Below are 15601 nucleotides of genomic sequence, written 5' to 3' on the forward strand. Positions count from 1 at the left end.
GAAAATGATTTTTGCCCCATCAGGCACTGGGATCTCAACCCGGAAATGCCAAGGGGCGGGGGAGGCTGCGGGAACTATGGGATAGCTACGGAGTAGCTACCCACAGTGCAACGCTCCAGAAATCGACGCTAGCCTCGGACCGTGGACGCACACCACCGATTTAATGTGTTTAGTGTGGCCACGCACACTCGATTTTATAAAATCTGTTTTACAAAACCGGTTTATGCAAATTCGGAATAGTCCCGTAGTGTAGACGTACCCACAGGATACCGGAATCTATCTTAAACCTAGTGCTTTTCCATTTAGAAGGAGGGGTGGGGATCCAGAGAGACAAAGGGTTCCCGCCTTGGGTCAAAGCTATGAAAGGGGGTGGAGCAGAACAAGGGGAGCCCACTCATGAGAAAGCCCCTGATTTCCACCTAAGATGCCTGCTGGAACCAACAAGGACTGTACCAGGGGTAAAGATTGGGCCTGGGCTAGGAAGGAGTCTAGTCTGTGAAAGAAGCTTCTTGGAACACCTGTAAGGGTGAGATTTACCTGTAAACAGTTTCTTAAAGTATTAGGGTTAGACTTGTGTGTTTTGTTTTTCTTGGTAACTTACTTTGTTCTGTTTGTTATTCCTTGAAACCACTTAAATCCTACTTTTTATACTTAATAAAATCACTTTTGTTTATTAATGAACCCAGAGTAAGTGATTAATACCTGGGGGCGCAAAAAGCTGTTTATAGCTCTCTAACAGTGTTATAGAGGGTGGACAATTTATGAGTTTACCCTGTATAAGCTTTAAATGGAGTAAAACTGATTTATTGGGGGTTTGGGTTCCACTGGGAGTTGGGTGTCTAGGTGCTGGAGACAGGTCACCTGCTGAGCAGCTTTGGGGGTGTGGACCAGACCTGGGTCTGTATTGCAGAAGGCTAGCATGTCTGGCTCAACAAGGCAGGGTTCTGGAGTCCCAAGCTGGCAGGAAAAACAGGCTCAGAGGTAATTCCAGCATGTCAGTCGACAGTCCCAAGGGTGTCTCTGTGACCTTTCAGGACCTTTACCCTTATATATCAGAGATAAGACTGGACATCATAATCTTAGGTAATTGGCCAGATATCATAGACTCATTCAGGGTTCTATATCTATATATACCATCTAAGTTCATACACAGGAAGTCTCCTGTCTGAAAGCCAACTTCATTTGAATCTATGTATCTGGTGCTAGTGTCGCAACAGAGTTAAGATAGGAAGAACCTGTATTATTCAGGCTGTCCTGTTGCATTTTGCACTTACCTCTTAAGCTGAAGTTTTGTCCAAAGTGGCAAGTGGTGTACAAAACTTTGTAATTCTTTGAAATTTCCTGTGGACTGGAAATCCCCCCACCCAAATTATTTTGGAAGCACCAGCACATGGCTGCCTATGCCAGACCCATAGACCCTGGAAGACCTGGTTTCCGGGGGTGGGGACAGTCTGCATGGCAGGGCTGCCTCAGAGCCAGAGGCCCTGGAAGACTCAAGATCCCTAGCAGCCCCACAGTGAGCTAGGAGGTTTCCCAGGGAAACCCGTCTGACAGGCAGGGTCCCATCAGAACCCTGCCTTTGATTCCCTGAAAATGTGTCAAACCCAAGATATTTCAGGTTTGATTAATTGCCATTTTCTGATAAAACTCTGTTCTGATGGGAAAATTTCTGATCAGCTGCAGTTCTGAACACCTACTAGTCTTTACCAATAGCGGAAGGACGCCGCTCGCAACTCACTCTTTCAGTAAATTTACATGGATTACCCTTCCTTTCACAGGAAGGAGTTGTGCAATCAGAGACTCCAATCCTCCTTCCCTTGAGGCTCTCAAGGCAATCCAGGTTCTTCCCACACAACATCCTCCCACCATTGCAATAAGCAGCCACACGCCTGTTTGGCTTGATGCCAAATGCCCTACTATACCTTGTCAGTCATGCAAGTTAGGAAAAACAGTGCCTCTGGAGCTGGCATTCTTAGCTGCAGAGCAAATATCTGAGGTCATCCTTCAGGGTTGGCTGCACACACTAACAATCTCAGCTCTGTCACAACAACATATGTTAAAACGGTGATTTCCGGAGGGGATAAAAGAAACGTTGCAGCCTATTGTTTTGTAGTAGGAATGACTTCTGGTATCAATTGATACCAGAGGCTCAATTGTGTCCCTAAAGGCCAGCCCTGTGTTAGGCATGGGGTAGTTCTGGTCTTCCATGGCGGGACCACTGGGCCTTCCTGAGCAGAAGGCCATGCAGCTTTCTCTCCTCATGCACCGTACCCCTCTTCAGGTCATGGATATGAGGGCACCATGGCACCACCTCTTCCCTGCCCTTTTGGAGCACCATGAAAGCACATCATGAAAGCACAGAAGGAGCAGTCTCTGTGCTCCTTTGAGTGTAAGGACTGCAGTTGTCCTTGACCCATACCTGGGCTGTGCAAACGGGGGAAGGCTTCTTACCCCCTTATCATTTACTGCACTTCACACCCATGTATGGGACAAGCAAAAACTGATCCAAAATGAGATAATAGTGACCATAATATAATTAAATATTACATCCTTCCAGGAGGTGAGAAATACCAAAGAAGCCCACCACAGTAGCATTTAACTTCAGAAAGGCAATGACACAAAAATGAGGAAGCTAGCTAAATGGAAATTAAAAGGTACAGTCACAAGTATGAAATGCCTGCAAAAGCTGCATGGAAACTTTAAAAAAAAAAAAAGCCATAATAGAGGCTCAAATTAAATGTATGCCCCAAATTAAAAAGAATAGTAATAGCACTAAAAATGCCTCCAGGGCTAAAAACCAGAGTAAAAGAAGAGGTTAAAGGCAAAAGGGCATCCTTTAGAAATTGGAAGTCAAATCCTGCTGAGGAAAAGAGAAAGGAGCATAAATTCTGGCAAGTGAGTGTAAGAGTGTAATTAGGCAGGCCAAAAAAGAATTTGAACAGCAATTAGCAAAAAATACTAACAGCAAATATATATTTTTAAGTACATCAGAAGCAAGAAGCCTGCCAAACAACCAGTGGGGCCACTGCATGATCGAGTTGGTAAAGGAGACTCAAGGAAGACAAGACTGGTAGAGAGAAGCTACATGAATTCTTTGCATCAATCGTCACTGCAGAGGATGTGAGGGAGAGTCCCACACCTGAGCCATTCTTTTTAGGTGACAAATCTGAGGGACTCTTCCAGATTGAGGGGTCAGTAGAGGAAGTTTTGGTACAAATTGATAAATTAAACGCTAATAAGTCACCAGGGCCAGAGGATATTCACCCAAGAGTTCTGAAGGAACTCAAATGTGAAATTGCAGAACTACTGATTGCAGTATGTAACCTATCACTTAAATCAGCTTCTGTACCAGATGACTTGAGTATAGCCAATTTTTAAAAAAAGGCTCCAGAGCTGATCCTGGCAATTACAGGCTAGTAAGCCTAACTTCAGTAAATCCAATACTCTGTCTCCTTTTCATACAGATTTCAGCACACACTCTGAATGTGCAGTATCACATGCAGGCGACACAGCACAGTACTGTCTCAATATATCGGACCACTGTCAGAGCTCCACTTATTTCCATGGTACTGCGCCATTTTCTACCTGCAAATAATTTGGCCTGGGCCAGCTCCTATTGTCACTGATTGCTATTTAAAAGAAAAGCAAAAGAAATTCAGTGTTCACAAATATATTCACGTGACATTAAAGTTATGAGAAGAGGATGCACATGCATGTATTAAAGAATGGTAACAAATTAGTAGCACTCTGGTAGACAGAGATAATATTTACTACTTTTGTTGGACTTCTATAGATTTAACTCATCCAAAGTTACAAATTGCTTGTGGCAGCAGCACACAACTTCAAACATGCTAAAGTTGAAGTCACCAGTATTTAAAGAAGCTTTTTTTTCAATAAACATGATAATTCTGCAATGAGGAAATCACATCCTACAATATCTGGAAAGAACCTAGTCCTGAAATGCATTGCACATGCCAAGTAGACCTTACCTTATGGAAGAAGTCTCATTGACTTCAATAGACCTACTCATGTGAATAAGGATTATCCCAAGTGAATACATTTTGCAGGATCAAACCATAAAATTGCAAAAGGAGAAATGAAGAAAATGGTAGCTTATGGGGTTAATTCACAAATGGTTATATGCTTTGTAAGAAGCTTAAAGGGATGAAAATAGAACTGATCTCTAAACAAAGAGTCAAGAGTAAATTGAACCTGTGAGGTCTTGAAATAGAAAGCTCTGGAGTGGGCTGGGAATTTACATTTACAGGTAGATTGAAATGCCAGCAATATTATGCACAGAAAGTAGAAGAAAATGAGAACAGGATACAGTATATAGCTTGAGACTTCTAGGCATTCGTGAGCAATTTAAAATGGCATCTGGGAGCTCCCATAACTAAATGGATTGTGGATTTACTTGCAATAGAGACTTTTTGACTGTCATCTGCTAATCATTTGACTGCTGGTAAACAGAGCATGCCTCCCCTTGTCCTGATAACACGGGAAAGCCTGGAAATGAGAAATTCCACCCTTAAGGCTGCCAGAGTGACTGAAAAGTTGATGTATAAAGGATCAAAGGCTGGAATATTTTCCAGATGATTCCCAGGTCCTTCTGAAAGAAAAAAAGTTTCTGAGGTGTTTCACCACATTTGCGAAGCATGGGGATTCAGTGTGCAATTTTTTATCCTGCTAGGATGAGACCAAATTTTCTGGTAAGAAACAGTTTCAGATTGCTCAGATGTGGCAACTTTTACTCACAAACACCAGAAATGACAGACCTTTGAGCATCTCAAGAGGGTACAGACTGAAACCTTTTTTTTGCCTATGTAGTTTTAGTGTAGGGTGACAAGACAGTAAATGTGAAAAATCGGGACGGGGGTGGGGGGGCTATAGCCTATATAAGAAAAAGACACAAAAATCGGGACTTTTCCTATAAAATCGGGACATCTGGTCACCCTATTTTAGTGTCCTGAGGTATTACTACAATGATGACTTTCAGAACAGGACTCTGTTTATGAATTAATCCTTTAACTTTATTGTTGGAGCATGCAGCCGTTTGAGGTGCATACACAGAAATGATACTTCTGTTGAAATGCTTATCTTTTTCATAATAAAAATAAAAAAAAAGTCATCCCTTAAATAGAAAACCATTGTAAACAAGCAGAGGGACAAGTTTTTTTCTTATTTTCGGTTTCATGCTCCCAAGAGCTTATTATAAACAAGTTAGAAATCTGTTACCATATGATGATTGTTCATTAGTCTATGTAAAGTTAACTTAATGCTCTCAGATCAGTTCTCAGGAAGCTGTACCCACATCAGAAAAAAACACCATCCCCACTCACAATAACTTGCAACTTTATTCGCGGTCTCAGTAAAGGGGCCAAGGACTCAATGGCCATGGAGAAAGAACTAGATCTTCACCCCTAGAGGCAGCACCTACATTTTAGGGCTGAACACAGGGCAGTGTGAGGAATCCTGTACTAATGCCTATGCTGTACTTGTTTTGTCAACAAAAAGATGACTTTGGTCTGTCGGACTGGCAATTTGGTACCAATAAAATTATGAAAAAAATACTGTACTAGAATCCAACACAAAGCAGTAGAAAAGAAATATGTCTGGCTGTAGCTTGTTACCAAGGTTATGCTACCTGTAAAGTATATTAATGTTACACACACATCCCTGTGTTAAAAGAATGTTATTAAGGTTGCAAAGGCAAGCACTCAAAAGTTAGGAAAGTTAGAATTAAAATTATCTGTGCCTGTACAACCTTGATTCAGCTCCTTTGTGCCTATGCATCATTGTTCAATGTATGGCCCAGTGCTTTATTTACTGCACAGTATTCAAAGCCTGCTCAGAAAACAGAATTATTAATTTCCTGATGGATTTTTCTATGGTGCTTATCACTATAATATCTGCTGGGTCATCAATAGGGCTGGAATTTTTAGATCCATCACATAGACTTCTGCCATTTGAGCTAAGGCAGTAACTGATAGCAGTAGGAGGGCATCTTCTTTTGTGTGGACCTGCACTAGAAGGGGATGAGATACCCACCTTGATAGCAAAAGATATTTGCTGACAGCAGAGGTACAGTAGGACTCAGTAATCCTGGGTTCCAGTCCAGGCGCGCTGGAGGAGAGTGTGCTTTAGTGTGCACAGATTTTTTCAACAGCTCCCCTCAAGACTTACCCCTTTGCCCCCTCCCCTCCAATCAGTCCCTATCCTGTCTCTTTCCCTCCCTTGCTCTTTGCTCCTGGCCTATCCAAGCCAGTCCTCAGGCTTCTCATTCCCGTCCCAGTTTCCTTTCTCATTCCCAGTCCCAGTCTTTTTACCCAGCCATTCCCATTTAACACCTGGCTGCTTATACCCAGTCTCCTTTTTCCAGCCAGTCCTAGTTCCCCACCTCCTGGCTCATAGCTGCTGGAACTAGGGGTGCTGCTGTGCCCCCTGGCTTGAAGTGGTTTCCATTATATACAGGATTTACAGTTTGGTTCAATGGCTCTCAGCACCCCCATGATACAAATTGTTCCAGCACCCCTGTCCTGGCTCCTCAAAGATCTGTCTCTTCTCCCACCCACCCCCAGTCACATTTCCTATTCCCCATCTCACCGTGTTTCCCAGTTTCCCTCCCTGGGCTCCTTGTCTAATCTCAGCCTTTTCCCATTTGGCTCCTTGTCGCAGTCTCTTTGCCCAGCCAGTCCCAGTTCTCCGCATCAGATCTGTCTCCCTTCCCCCACCCAGCTCCATCATCCTGGCCCCAAAGATCCCCAATCACAGTGTCCTGGCAATCCCAGTATCTCTCACTAGCGCCTCATCTGATTTAGTGTCCCCACCCAGTGTCCCAGTCCAAGCCCCTGCTCCAAAGAATGGGGAGCTAGAGGAGCTTCTCAAAGAAAAGATCACCAGCATTTTTTAACATAGGTCAAACAATGTATTTTACCCTCACCTCATTTTTGGAAATGGTTGAACAGTTTTGGCTGAGATTTTTCATCAAAATTCAACTTGAGGCAGGACCCTAGTAGGGAAAAGTTTAGCCCGAATGCTTAATGTTTGGTAAAGTTATAAGTTACTGAAAACAGGGCCTTATAATGGGAGGTATTAGTCAACTTTAATTATAGGCAGCACTGCTACCTCTGTCTATAATGATAACTGTATGGTGGTACTCAAAGTTATTTTGGGTATCAGAATCTGTCACACAATATTTATGTTGCAGTGAATGAGATATTGAGCAGAGTTAGTTTGCTGTTGTTTTCTGCTACCAGTTCTGCCTTTAATTACAATTTTTAAAATATAAATTAAAAACCGTGGAACTGCAACAAACAGTTGCAAACTTGTGATTGGAAATCACTGTTGTTCACTTGGTAACTTCACTCTTAGCTGAAAACATGGGAAAAAATGAATGAAGAATGCTGATAGCCAGCCAGCAGGAAATACAAAAATAAATCTAAATTGACGACAACGTTCTGTGGCTATACGGCTTCCTTTGCAGAGAGCTTTTTCTGTTGCAAATTCTCCAAACTCATTAGGGTGGAATTCCAAATTTCAGTATGATCTCTGACCCACCCTCCCTCCCTTTTTTTGACCTTCCGCTACTGGTGATCTGCTGCACATCACATCCCAATGGTAATTTCAAGCCAAGTATACAAAGAAGGACAGGGATTCTGCAAATCAGTTACTTCTAGCCGCACCTCTCCAAGTATGAACTGAAAGCTGCCAGTGCAGTCACTTGCAGCTCTTCAGTCTCAAAATAAGTGTAGGTCATGCCCTCCTTTTCTGTTCTCCTAAAGAGGGTAACAGTTGTTTTCATAGTCATTCCCAGGAGTCCATTAGCAAATCTGAAAATCTCGATGTTGGGGCCTTACGAAAGATATAAACTGACATTCCTGAGGCGTGTGTCACCAGTGAGACCCAGTGTGTTTGCTACAATTAATTCATGTCTCTTGGGGTGCTGATATTTAAAGACTGTGGTCATGAGCTGCCTGGTGTCGCTATATTTCTTCTTCTGCTTTTTAAATGATGACATCCTTTCAAACCTATCAGGTGGCATAGTGTCACCGTAAGAAGCCAGTGTATTATATAGTATGTTCCATACACTGAAGCTTTGCTTAGCTTCGTGTCATCAGAAACCCTCCACGAGTAACTAGTGGATTGTAAACCACAGCATTGGTACCACTGTTAGTAACAGCTTTCTCTTACCATTCGTGGACCCTTGATAAGCCTGGAATACACTTGTGTTCCCTCTTGTGTTTAATAATAAAAAAAATCATTTTTTTAGTGGAGTAGAGGTGATGAACCCTGGAGTTCTGGCTAAATCTCAGTTCAGGTGATTAGACTTCACTTTAGGATTTCAGATAGAGATTTTTTTTCCACTTTCTGTCTTACACTATTGTGTAGTGTTGCTATTAAAAATTAAGTGGAAAGCAGAGGGACATTTGGATTCAGTGTTCATTCAATGACAGGTGGCCTTCCCAGGGTATTCAAACTCAAACACTGTACAAATTGTTGCAGTTAATGTAAACTTGATCTTCTTTGTAGAAATAACTGCATTTTCAAATTGTGATGCTTCTTAACTTTGGTATTATAATGATTGTAGTGGTTCTTTTGTTCTCCACCTAGAAAATGTCACATGAGCTTCTAGCAGACTAGCCTAAAAGTTTATTAGTAATTTATTTACTATGCAAACAAATGTAATGCATTTACTGCATTACTGTATTTACTATGATTTTCTGTATGGCATGTGACAGTCATTCTTCCTATTTGCTATCCCAGACATTTGGCTGAACTAATCCCTGTGATGGACAGCAGGAGGCGCCACTGTGGTGAGTGGATTCCATCACAGAAATCCAAAATATTACTCTATATCCTGTTGCAAAACAAATTTACTCTTTACATAGTTTATGTGAGGCTGGTCAAGTTTTAAATAACATACACACAGGGCCTGACTCTCTGCTCACTTAATCCAGTTTTGATTCCTGATCCTCAGTTGACTGCTGTTTGGAATCAGTATCAGGGGTATCAGAATTGGAGCAACTGTAAGATATAATGTTAGAAGTAAGTCTTAAAAGAATACCCCAGTGCTATGTTCTGTGCTACTATGTAAGTAACCCTATCCAGTGTTCAAAATGTCTCACAACATATCAGCCACACATCACAGCTGGCTGATCAAGGCTCAGATTTTTTTGCCATACCATAAAGCTTAATTTCTCATATTTCAGTGATCTATAGGAGGCAGGGTCTGAACAAAATCAAGTGAAGGTCAGATTATCCCCTCTACAGAGGAGGCACAGAACAAATGTGCTACCTCTTCTGCATTACTTTCCCCTTATCCACCCCCACAGGATCCTCTTCACTGGGATCTGGATCTGTAAGAAAAGAGGAAGGAAGGGGGAATGAGTTTAGCCTGAGGATAGGGTTGCTGTCTGTACACCCTACAACCTATCTGAGGCAGCATTTACTTAGGCTATGTACACACTACCACTTAGGTCAGTCTAACTCATGTCGCTCAGGGGTGTGAATAAGCCACCCCCCTGAACTAGGGTTGAAAACTTTCTAACTGAACAAGACCAATCACCCATGCTCCTTCTTCGAGGCCCCGATCCCACTCATTGCAGCCCCTCTCCCTCTGTTGCTGTCTCTTCCCTACCCTCACTCACTTTCACTGGCAGGGGATTGGGGTGAAGGCTCCAGCTGGGGGTGCGGGCTCTGGGGTGGGGCCGGGGATGAGGGGTTTAGGGTGTAGGAGGGGGCTCCAGGCTGGGGCAGGAGGTTGGGGTGTGGGGGGTTAGGGCTCCAGCTGTGGATCTGGGCTCTGGGGTAGGGCTGGGGCCAAGTGGTTTGGAGTGTGGGAGGTGGCTGAGCCTGGGGCAGGGGGTTGGGGTCTGTGTGTGGTGGTGGGGTTTGGGGTGCAGGCTCTGGCCGGGCGGCACTTACCTTAGGCAGCTCCCGGTCAGTGGCACAGCAGGGCTAAGGCAGGCTCCCTGCCTGCTGTGGCTCTGTGCTGCTCCCAGAAGCAGCCTAATATCCGGACCCTAGGCGGAGGCTCAGGCAGGCCACTCTGCTTGGTGCGCACTGTCCGTGCAAGCAGGCGTTGCCGCTGCAACTCCCATTGGCCATGGTTCCTGGCCAATGGGAGCTAAAGAGCATGCACTGGGGGCAGGGGCAGCACACAGAGCTTCCCTGATTACCCCTGTGCCTAGGAGCTGCAGGGACATGCCGGCCGCTTCCAGGAGCAGCGCAGAACCGAGTAGGCAGGGAGCTGGCCTTAGCTCTGCTGTGCTGCCACCAGGAGCCTGCCTTAGCCACACTGCCCCGCCAACTGGACTTTTAATGGCCCTGTCAGTGGTGCTGACCACAGCCGCTAGAGTCCCTTTTTGATCTTCTGGTCAAAAACCGGACACCTGGCAACCTTATCCTGAGCAACGTAGGCACTTCACTCTCCATCTTCACAGTGGAACTTTGCAGCAGTTGCAGGGGCAGTAGCTGGCAGGGGAGTCCCCAACAGCCTGGTTGCCAGGAAGCTGAACAGCTGTGTCACTGGGAGGGGAGCCCTTTATGTGTTGATGCCCCAGGTCTTGCTGATTTTGGAGACTGAAACCTTTGCTTGTTACCAGGGAAAATTGCAAAGAAATGATAAGATGTCTAGTAACTTACAACTGGAAAGAGTTGCACCAGAGGTGTCTAGAAAAAATGATACAAAGGGACCTAGAGAATTTAATGCTATTGACTTTAATGGGAGCAGAATTTTGTCTGTAGACAGGGAAAAAGAAGTGACTGGTAACCTCCTTACAATCAGAGATGGTTCTCAGTGCCAATGAGTAAACTCAGTGATTAAATACAGAGCCGAGTGCCAGTGAAATGAGTTTAATGATATTATCCTAAAATATATGTAAATATGTACGTACTGTTCTCAGGCCTTAACTAATTAATGCTTGCAACACCCCTGTGAGGGAGGTAACTAGTGTTTTGTGTAACAGGCACGTAGCAACTAGTGAATCATGAGACGTTCAAAGAGCAGGGAAAGAAAGCTTTGTTGGGCAATGAGATTTGGAGCATGCTGAGACTATTTTCCCATTCCCAAGAACTTTCAAACTAAATAGCAATTCAAAGGGGATGTTTAAAAGTCAGACCATAATGAATAAACCTAAGAGATGAGATCAATTACACAGACCACATCAAAATGAGTCACATGGGGGGGAGGGGCGGAGAAGGGGGCTGATTTTCAGAAAATGCTGAACACCTGCTTTCTTAAAATCAGCAGTCAAAATAGAAGCAATTAAATTCACTGGTAACTTTTACAAATCTTGTCCTATTGGACCAAATTTTCTCCTTGCTTGCATCCATGTAACTTTGCTGAAATCAATAGAGCTGCACAGGTATAAATGACAGTAAAATTTGACTCTATCTGTGCCAGGGAGGGAGAGGGAGGAGTTCACATTGGTGCATCACCTAGTAGGTACAAAACTGGGGGCAGTGGAAGGTTGAACTATATGGTTCCCAAAGAAAATTCCTGGAAAATCTGGAACTTGTTTTCAGTAGGATGATCACTCTTCAAAAGAGTTATGCAGTCTTTGCTTAGTAGTAACACTACATATTGAAATCCTCAGTTTCACTGTAAAAGTACCTTTTACTTCTCTTGTCAAAGACTTCATGTAACTGTTTTAAAATGGAAATGCAACATCTTTCTGTGTGGGCAAGTTGATCTGCAAAACTGCTGTGATGAGTTCCAGGTCCTTAGCTTGCTCTCAGTACCTGTGGGGAGGGATAGCTCAGAGGTTTGAGCATTGGCCTGCTAAACCCAGGATTGCGAATTCAATCCTTGAGGGGGCCACTTAGGGATCTGGGGCAAAATCAGTACTTGGTCCTGCTAGTGAAGGCAGGGGGCTGGACTCAATGACCTTTCAAGGTCCCTTCCAGTTCTAGGAGATTGGTATATCTCCAATTATTACATTACCTAACCATGCTTCCTTTCAATCCCAAAGTGCAGAAGCACTCTCTAGCAATGTGAATTTTTGAAGAGACTCAGTCACCTGGATGACTCATGATTCTGTTCCCATTGACATCAATAGGTGTTTTGCCATTGATTTCAATGGGAGCAGCTTCAGCCTGGTGGCCACTACAGTCAGCCTCAGCTCTGTACATTCATGGGTATAAGCAGCAAAGAGTCCTGTGGCACCTTATAGACTAACAGACGTTAGACATGCATCCGACGAAGTGGGTATTCACCCATGAAAGCTCATGCTCCAAAACGTCTGTTAGTCTATAAGGTGCCACAGGACTCTTTGCTGCTTTTACAGATCCAGACTAACACGGCTACCCCTCTGATACTTGACATTCATGGGTATGTTTGGTTTGGAAAAGAGGAGATTAAGGCAGGATATGATAGCAGTTTTCAGAGACTTGAAAGGCTGTCATAAAAAAGATGGAGAAAAGTTGTTCTCTTTGATCACAGAGGGCAGGACAAAAGACAATGGGTTCAAACTACAGCATAGCAGATTTAGATTAAATCTCAGGGAAAACTTCCTAACTGTAAGAAGAGTAGGGCAATGGAACAGGTGCCTCCGGAGGTTGTGAAAGCTCCTTCACTGGAGATTTTCAAAAGGAGGCTGGATAGCCACCTGTCTTGGATGGTTTAGACACAAGAAATCCTGAATCTTGGCAGGGGGTTAGACTAGATAATCCTTGTGGTCCCTTCTAATACTATAGTTCAATGATTCTATTCTACATCTTATTTTTCTGGTTTTTTTTCTACTTCAAGAAGCAAAGAAGGTTTGGAATCCTGCTACACTGTACTCTGGTTACAGTTCCTGAATCTTGACCCATTTCACTCTCTTTCAAATGTAGAGGTAACAACATTAGCAAATTCCACTGTGGGGAGTTCTCATCAGACAGGATACATCATGTTAATGCTAGCTGGGTCTGTAATGGAGCGCCTTGCAGCACAAGCAATAATCTTTATTTAGCATATCTCCTGTAACTAGCTTTGTCATTCATTGCACAACAATTCAGAGAAATTGGTAATTCAGACTAAGTTGAAGACTGTACATGTTTCAAATGACACTATACAAATCAGGATAACAATAGATAGATTAAAATCAGAATGCAATCCAAATTCATTACTCCTTATTTCTCCACAAAACAAACTGCAAGCTTTAGAGTGAATTATTTAACATCTATATGACAGCAGCACCCAAAAGCCCAAATCATGTTTGGGGTCCCATTGTGCTGGGCACTGTCAAACAGATAAGGAGGCAGCCTTTGCCCTGGAGGGCTTACAATGTGAAAAAAGTGGTCAGAATAATTTGCACTTCTATAGCTACTTTCATCAGAGGAGCTGCGAGGGTACTCAAAATATCAATTAATTGTGAGATTAATTAACAGCACCATGGTGAGAGAAATTAGCATTATGTAGCACCCATTTTACAGGGCCCAAGTGCCTTTCGCAGGGTCACCTAATGAAGAGCCTCTCTCTGTATAAGGGAAGAATTCACAGCAATGTTGCATTTTGCAGGTAGCAGGTAGTAAAAGGGCTTTTTTCTTTGTTTTTTTTAAAATGGTGCTGGACATCGTGCAGGTGTTCCTTGCTGGAGGGGTCACCGTTTTGTGTGGTGAGTCATCTTCATTCAGCCATATGATTCGTTGAAGCTAAGCCTGGCACAATATATGGTGGGTTTTGCAATAGGGACATGTTTAGATGGTGGAAAAGAGGCAATATAAACAAAAAGGCTGCTATTTTAAATGATGACAGAGAGCCCTGTTATGTTTTCCTCTACCATACCATTTCCCTCATCTTATAAAACAATATCTAAATGGGGGGGGGGGAAGGAAAGGTTTAAAAAATATAAAGATAAACAGGGGGGGGGGCTAATCAGCAGGTGTCTTTTGCTTATAATTAACTTTCTGCCAACTGTTAGGGGAAAAAAGGTTTTTTTGGAATAGAATCTGCCCACATGCTACTAAAATGAATCATACTCACTTGATGACAGGCCTGGATTCCTGTTCCAATCACTTCTGTGACCAAGCATCTAACATTTTCTCTTAGCGCTGCACGGCTTTCTCATTTCAGTAATTGCTCTCTCATTTCAGTGACAGTGTCATTTTCCTCCCTCTCAGAACCTGATGTGCACCTCAGGAAGTTGTCCATGTGAACAAAAAGGTAGTTTATATATACACAAGGGACTGACTAAAATACAAATGCCCAAATGCCCAAAGCAGATAAGTAAATCATGTTACACACATTCTCCTCATTAAGCCTGAAGTTGTACTGTCAGTGAGATCTGGAGATGGAGCAATGAGAAGCAGCACAGGAAAATTAGTCTAAACCCTTTCCTGCCTATGTAGCTTTTGCTCACCCAATAGCTGTAGCATTGTCTTTTGTGGGATTAGATTTAAGTGGGTAATGCTGGTTCAATTTAGAGTTTTGCCTGGCTGTCCACATAATATGGGCTTTTTAGTCATTCACCAATCTGAATTGACACATAATATTCTCCTAACCAGGAGAACCATTATCTGCAGCACATTTATGTTGGACAGGCTCAAAAGAAACAACCCACAAGAGATTATTTTAAAGATACAAAAGGCAGAAGGTCATGTAACTGCAATGCTGTGGATCCCCTGTCAGGTCATGTTTGCAGAAGATGTCATGTTCACAAACAAACAAAACACTTTGTTGCATGTGTTACAAACTTTAGTGAAACAGAAGGTGTCATTCATTCTGGCAGTAATACAGAGGTCATAGTTTCTGTGGGGAACAGTGAAACATTGATTTGGATGAAACCACTGGAGCGGAATAGAGGGGACACTACCCCCCCAATTCTTACTATTCTACTGACGGTCCTTTGATGTAACCATGGATTTGCTGCATTGAGCCACCCCCCCAACACTTTTCCCATGTGTCTCTAGGTACGCCTACACTGAAGTCACACCTTGTGACTGCAGCTCATGTAGACATACCCAAGCTAGCTTGTTCTAGCTAGTTTGGGTCCTGGAGCAATGAAGCTGTGGCAGAGCATGCTTCAGCATGGGTAGCCTGGCAAGTGATTACCCAGGGTTCTGGATGCACTTGAACAGCACATAGTGAAATGCATGCTGCTAGATTAAACTAACTTGTGTGTCTTCACAAGCTGCAATCAAACCTGTTGACAGTACTATAAATATACCCTGAGTTTGATGTTAACAGGTTTAATATGGCACTGGAGACATTGATACTGAGAAACATGATGGTGGTATTAACACAATGTGTTATTGATAATCTTTCATCTAAAGCCACTTCACTGAGGCTTAGCTATTTATCTTAGTTGTTGATGCCATGTTCATCACAGTCATCTGTAAGCACCTACAAAAGTATAACAACAAAGGCAAAATGTAATTATTTAATGTATTTATATGTATTGAAGGGACTAGGGACACATCCTATTAGGCACTGTACAAACAACAAAGAGACAGTCCGTGCCCAAGGAGCTTGCAATTTAAGTACAAGACAAGGGTCAGTATGTGGGTAGAACAAACCGACAAGGGGAACACAAAGAAACAATAAAACAACACTGATCGGCATGAAAAGCAGTGCTCCCAGCACAACGGCTGCCTAAACTGCCTTTTAACACCCTTTCCA

The 15601-nt window shown here is 43.1% G+C and overlaps 1 long non-coding RNA gene across 1 annotated transcript in view; it reads left to right on the forward strand.

Annotated features, from left to right (window-relative positions):
• LOC120401878 overlaps window positions 1–15601 on the forward strand; it is a 59356-nt gene that overhangs the window by 40056 nt on the left and 3699 nt on the right. The window contains exon 4 of the long non-coding RNA XR_005596806.1: window positions 8764–8813. This is a non-coding gene — a long non-coding RNA (uncharacterized LOC120401878). The remainder of the gene's footprint in view (window positions 1–8763; window positions 8814–15601) is intronic.

This window comes from Mauremys reevesii, linkage group 3, assembly GCF_016161935.1.
Source record: "Mauremys reevesii isolate NIE-2019 linkage group 3, ASM1616193v1, whole genome shotgun sequence".
Lineage (NCBI taxonomy): Eukaryota > Metazoa > Chordata > Testudines > Geoemydidae > Mauremys > Mauremys reevesii.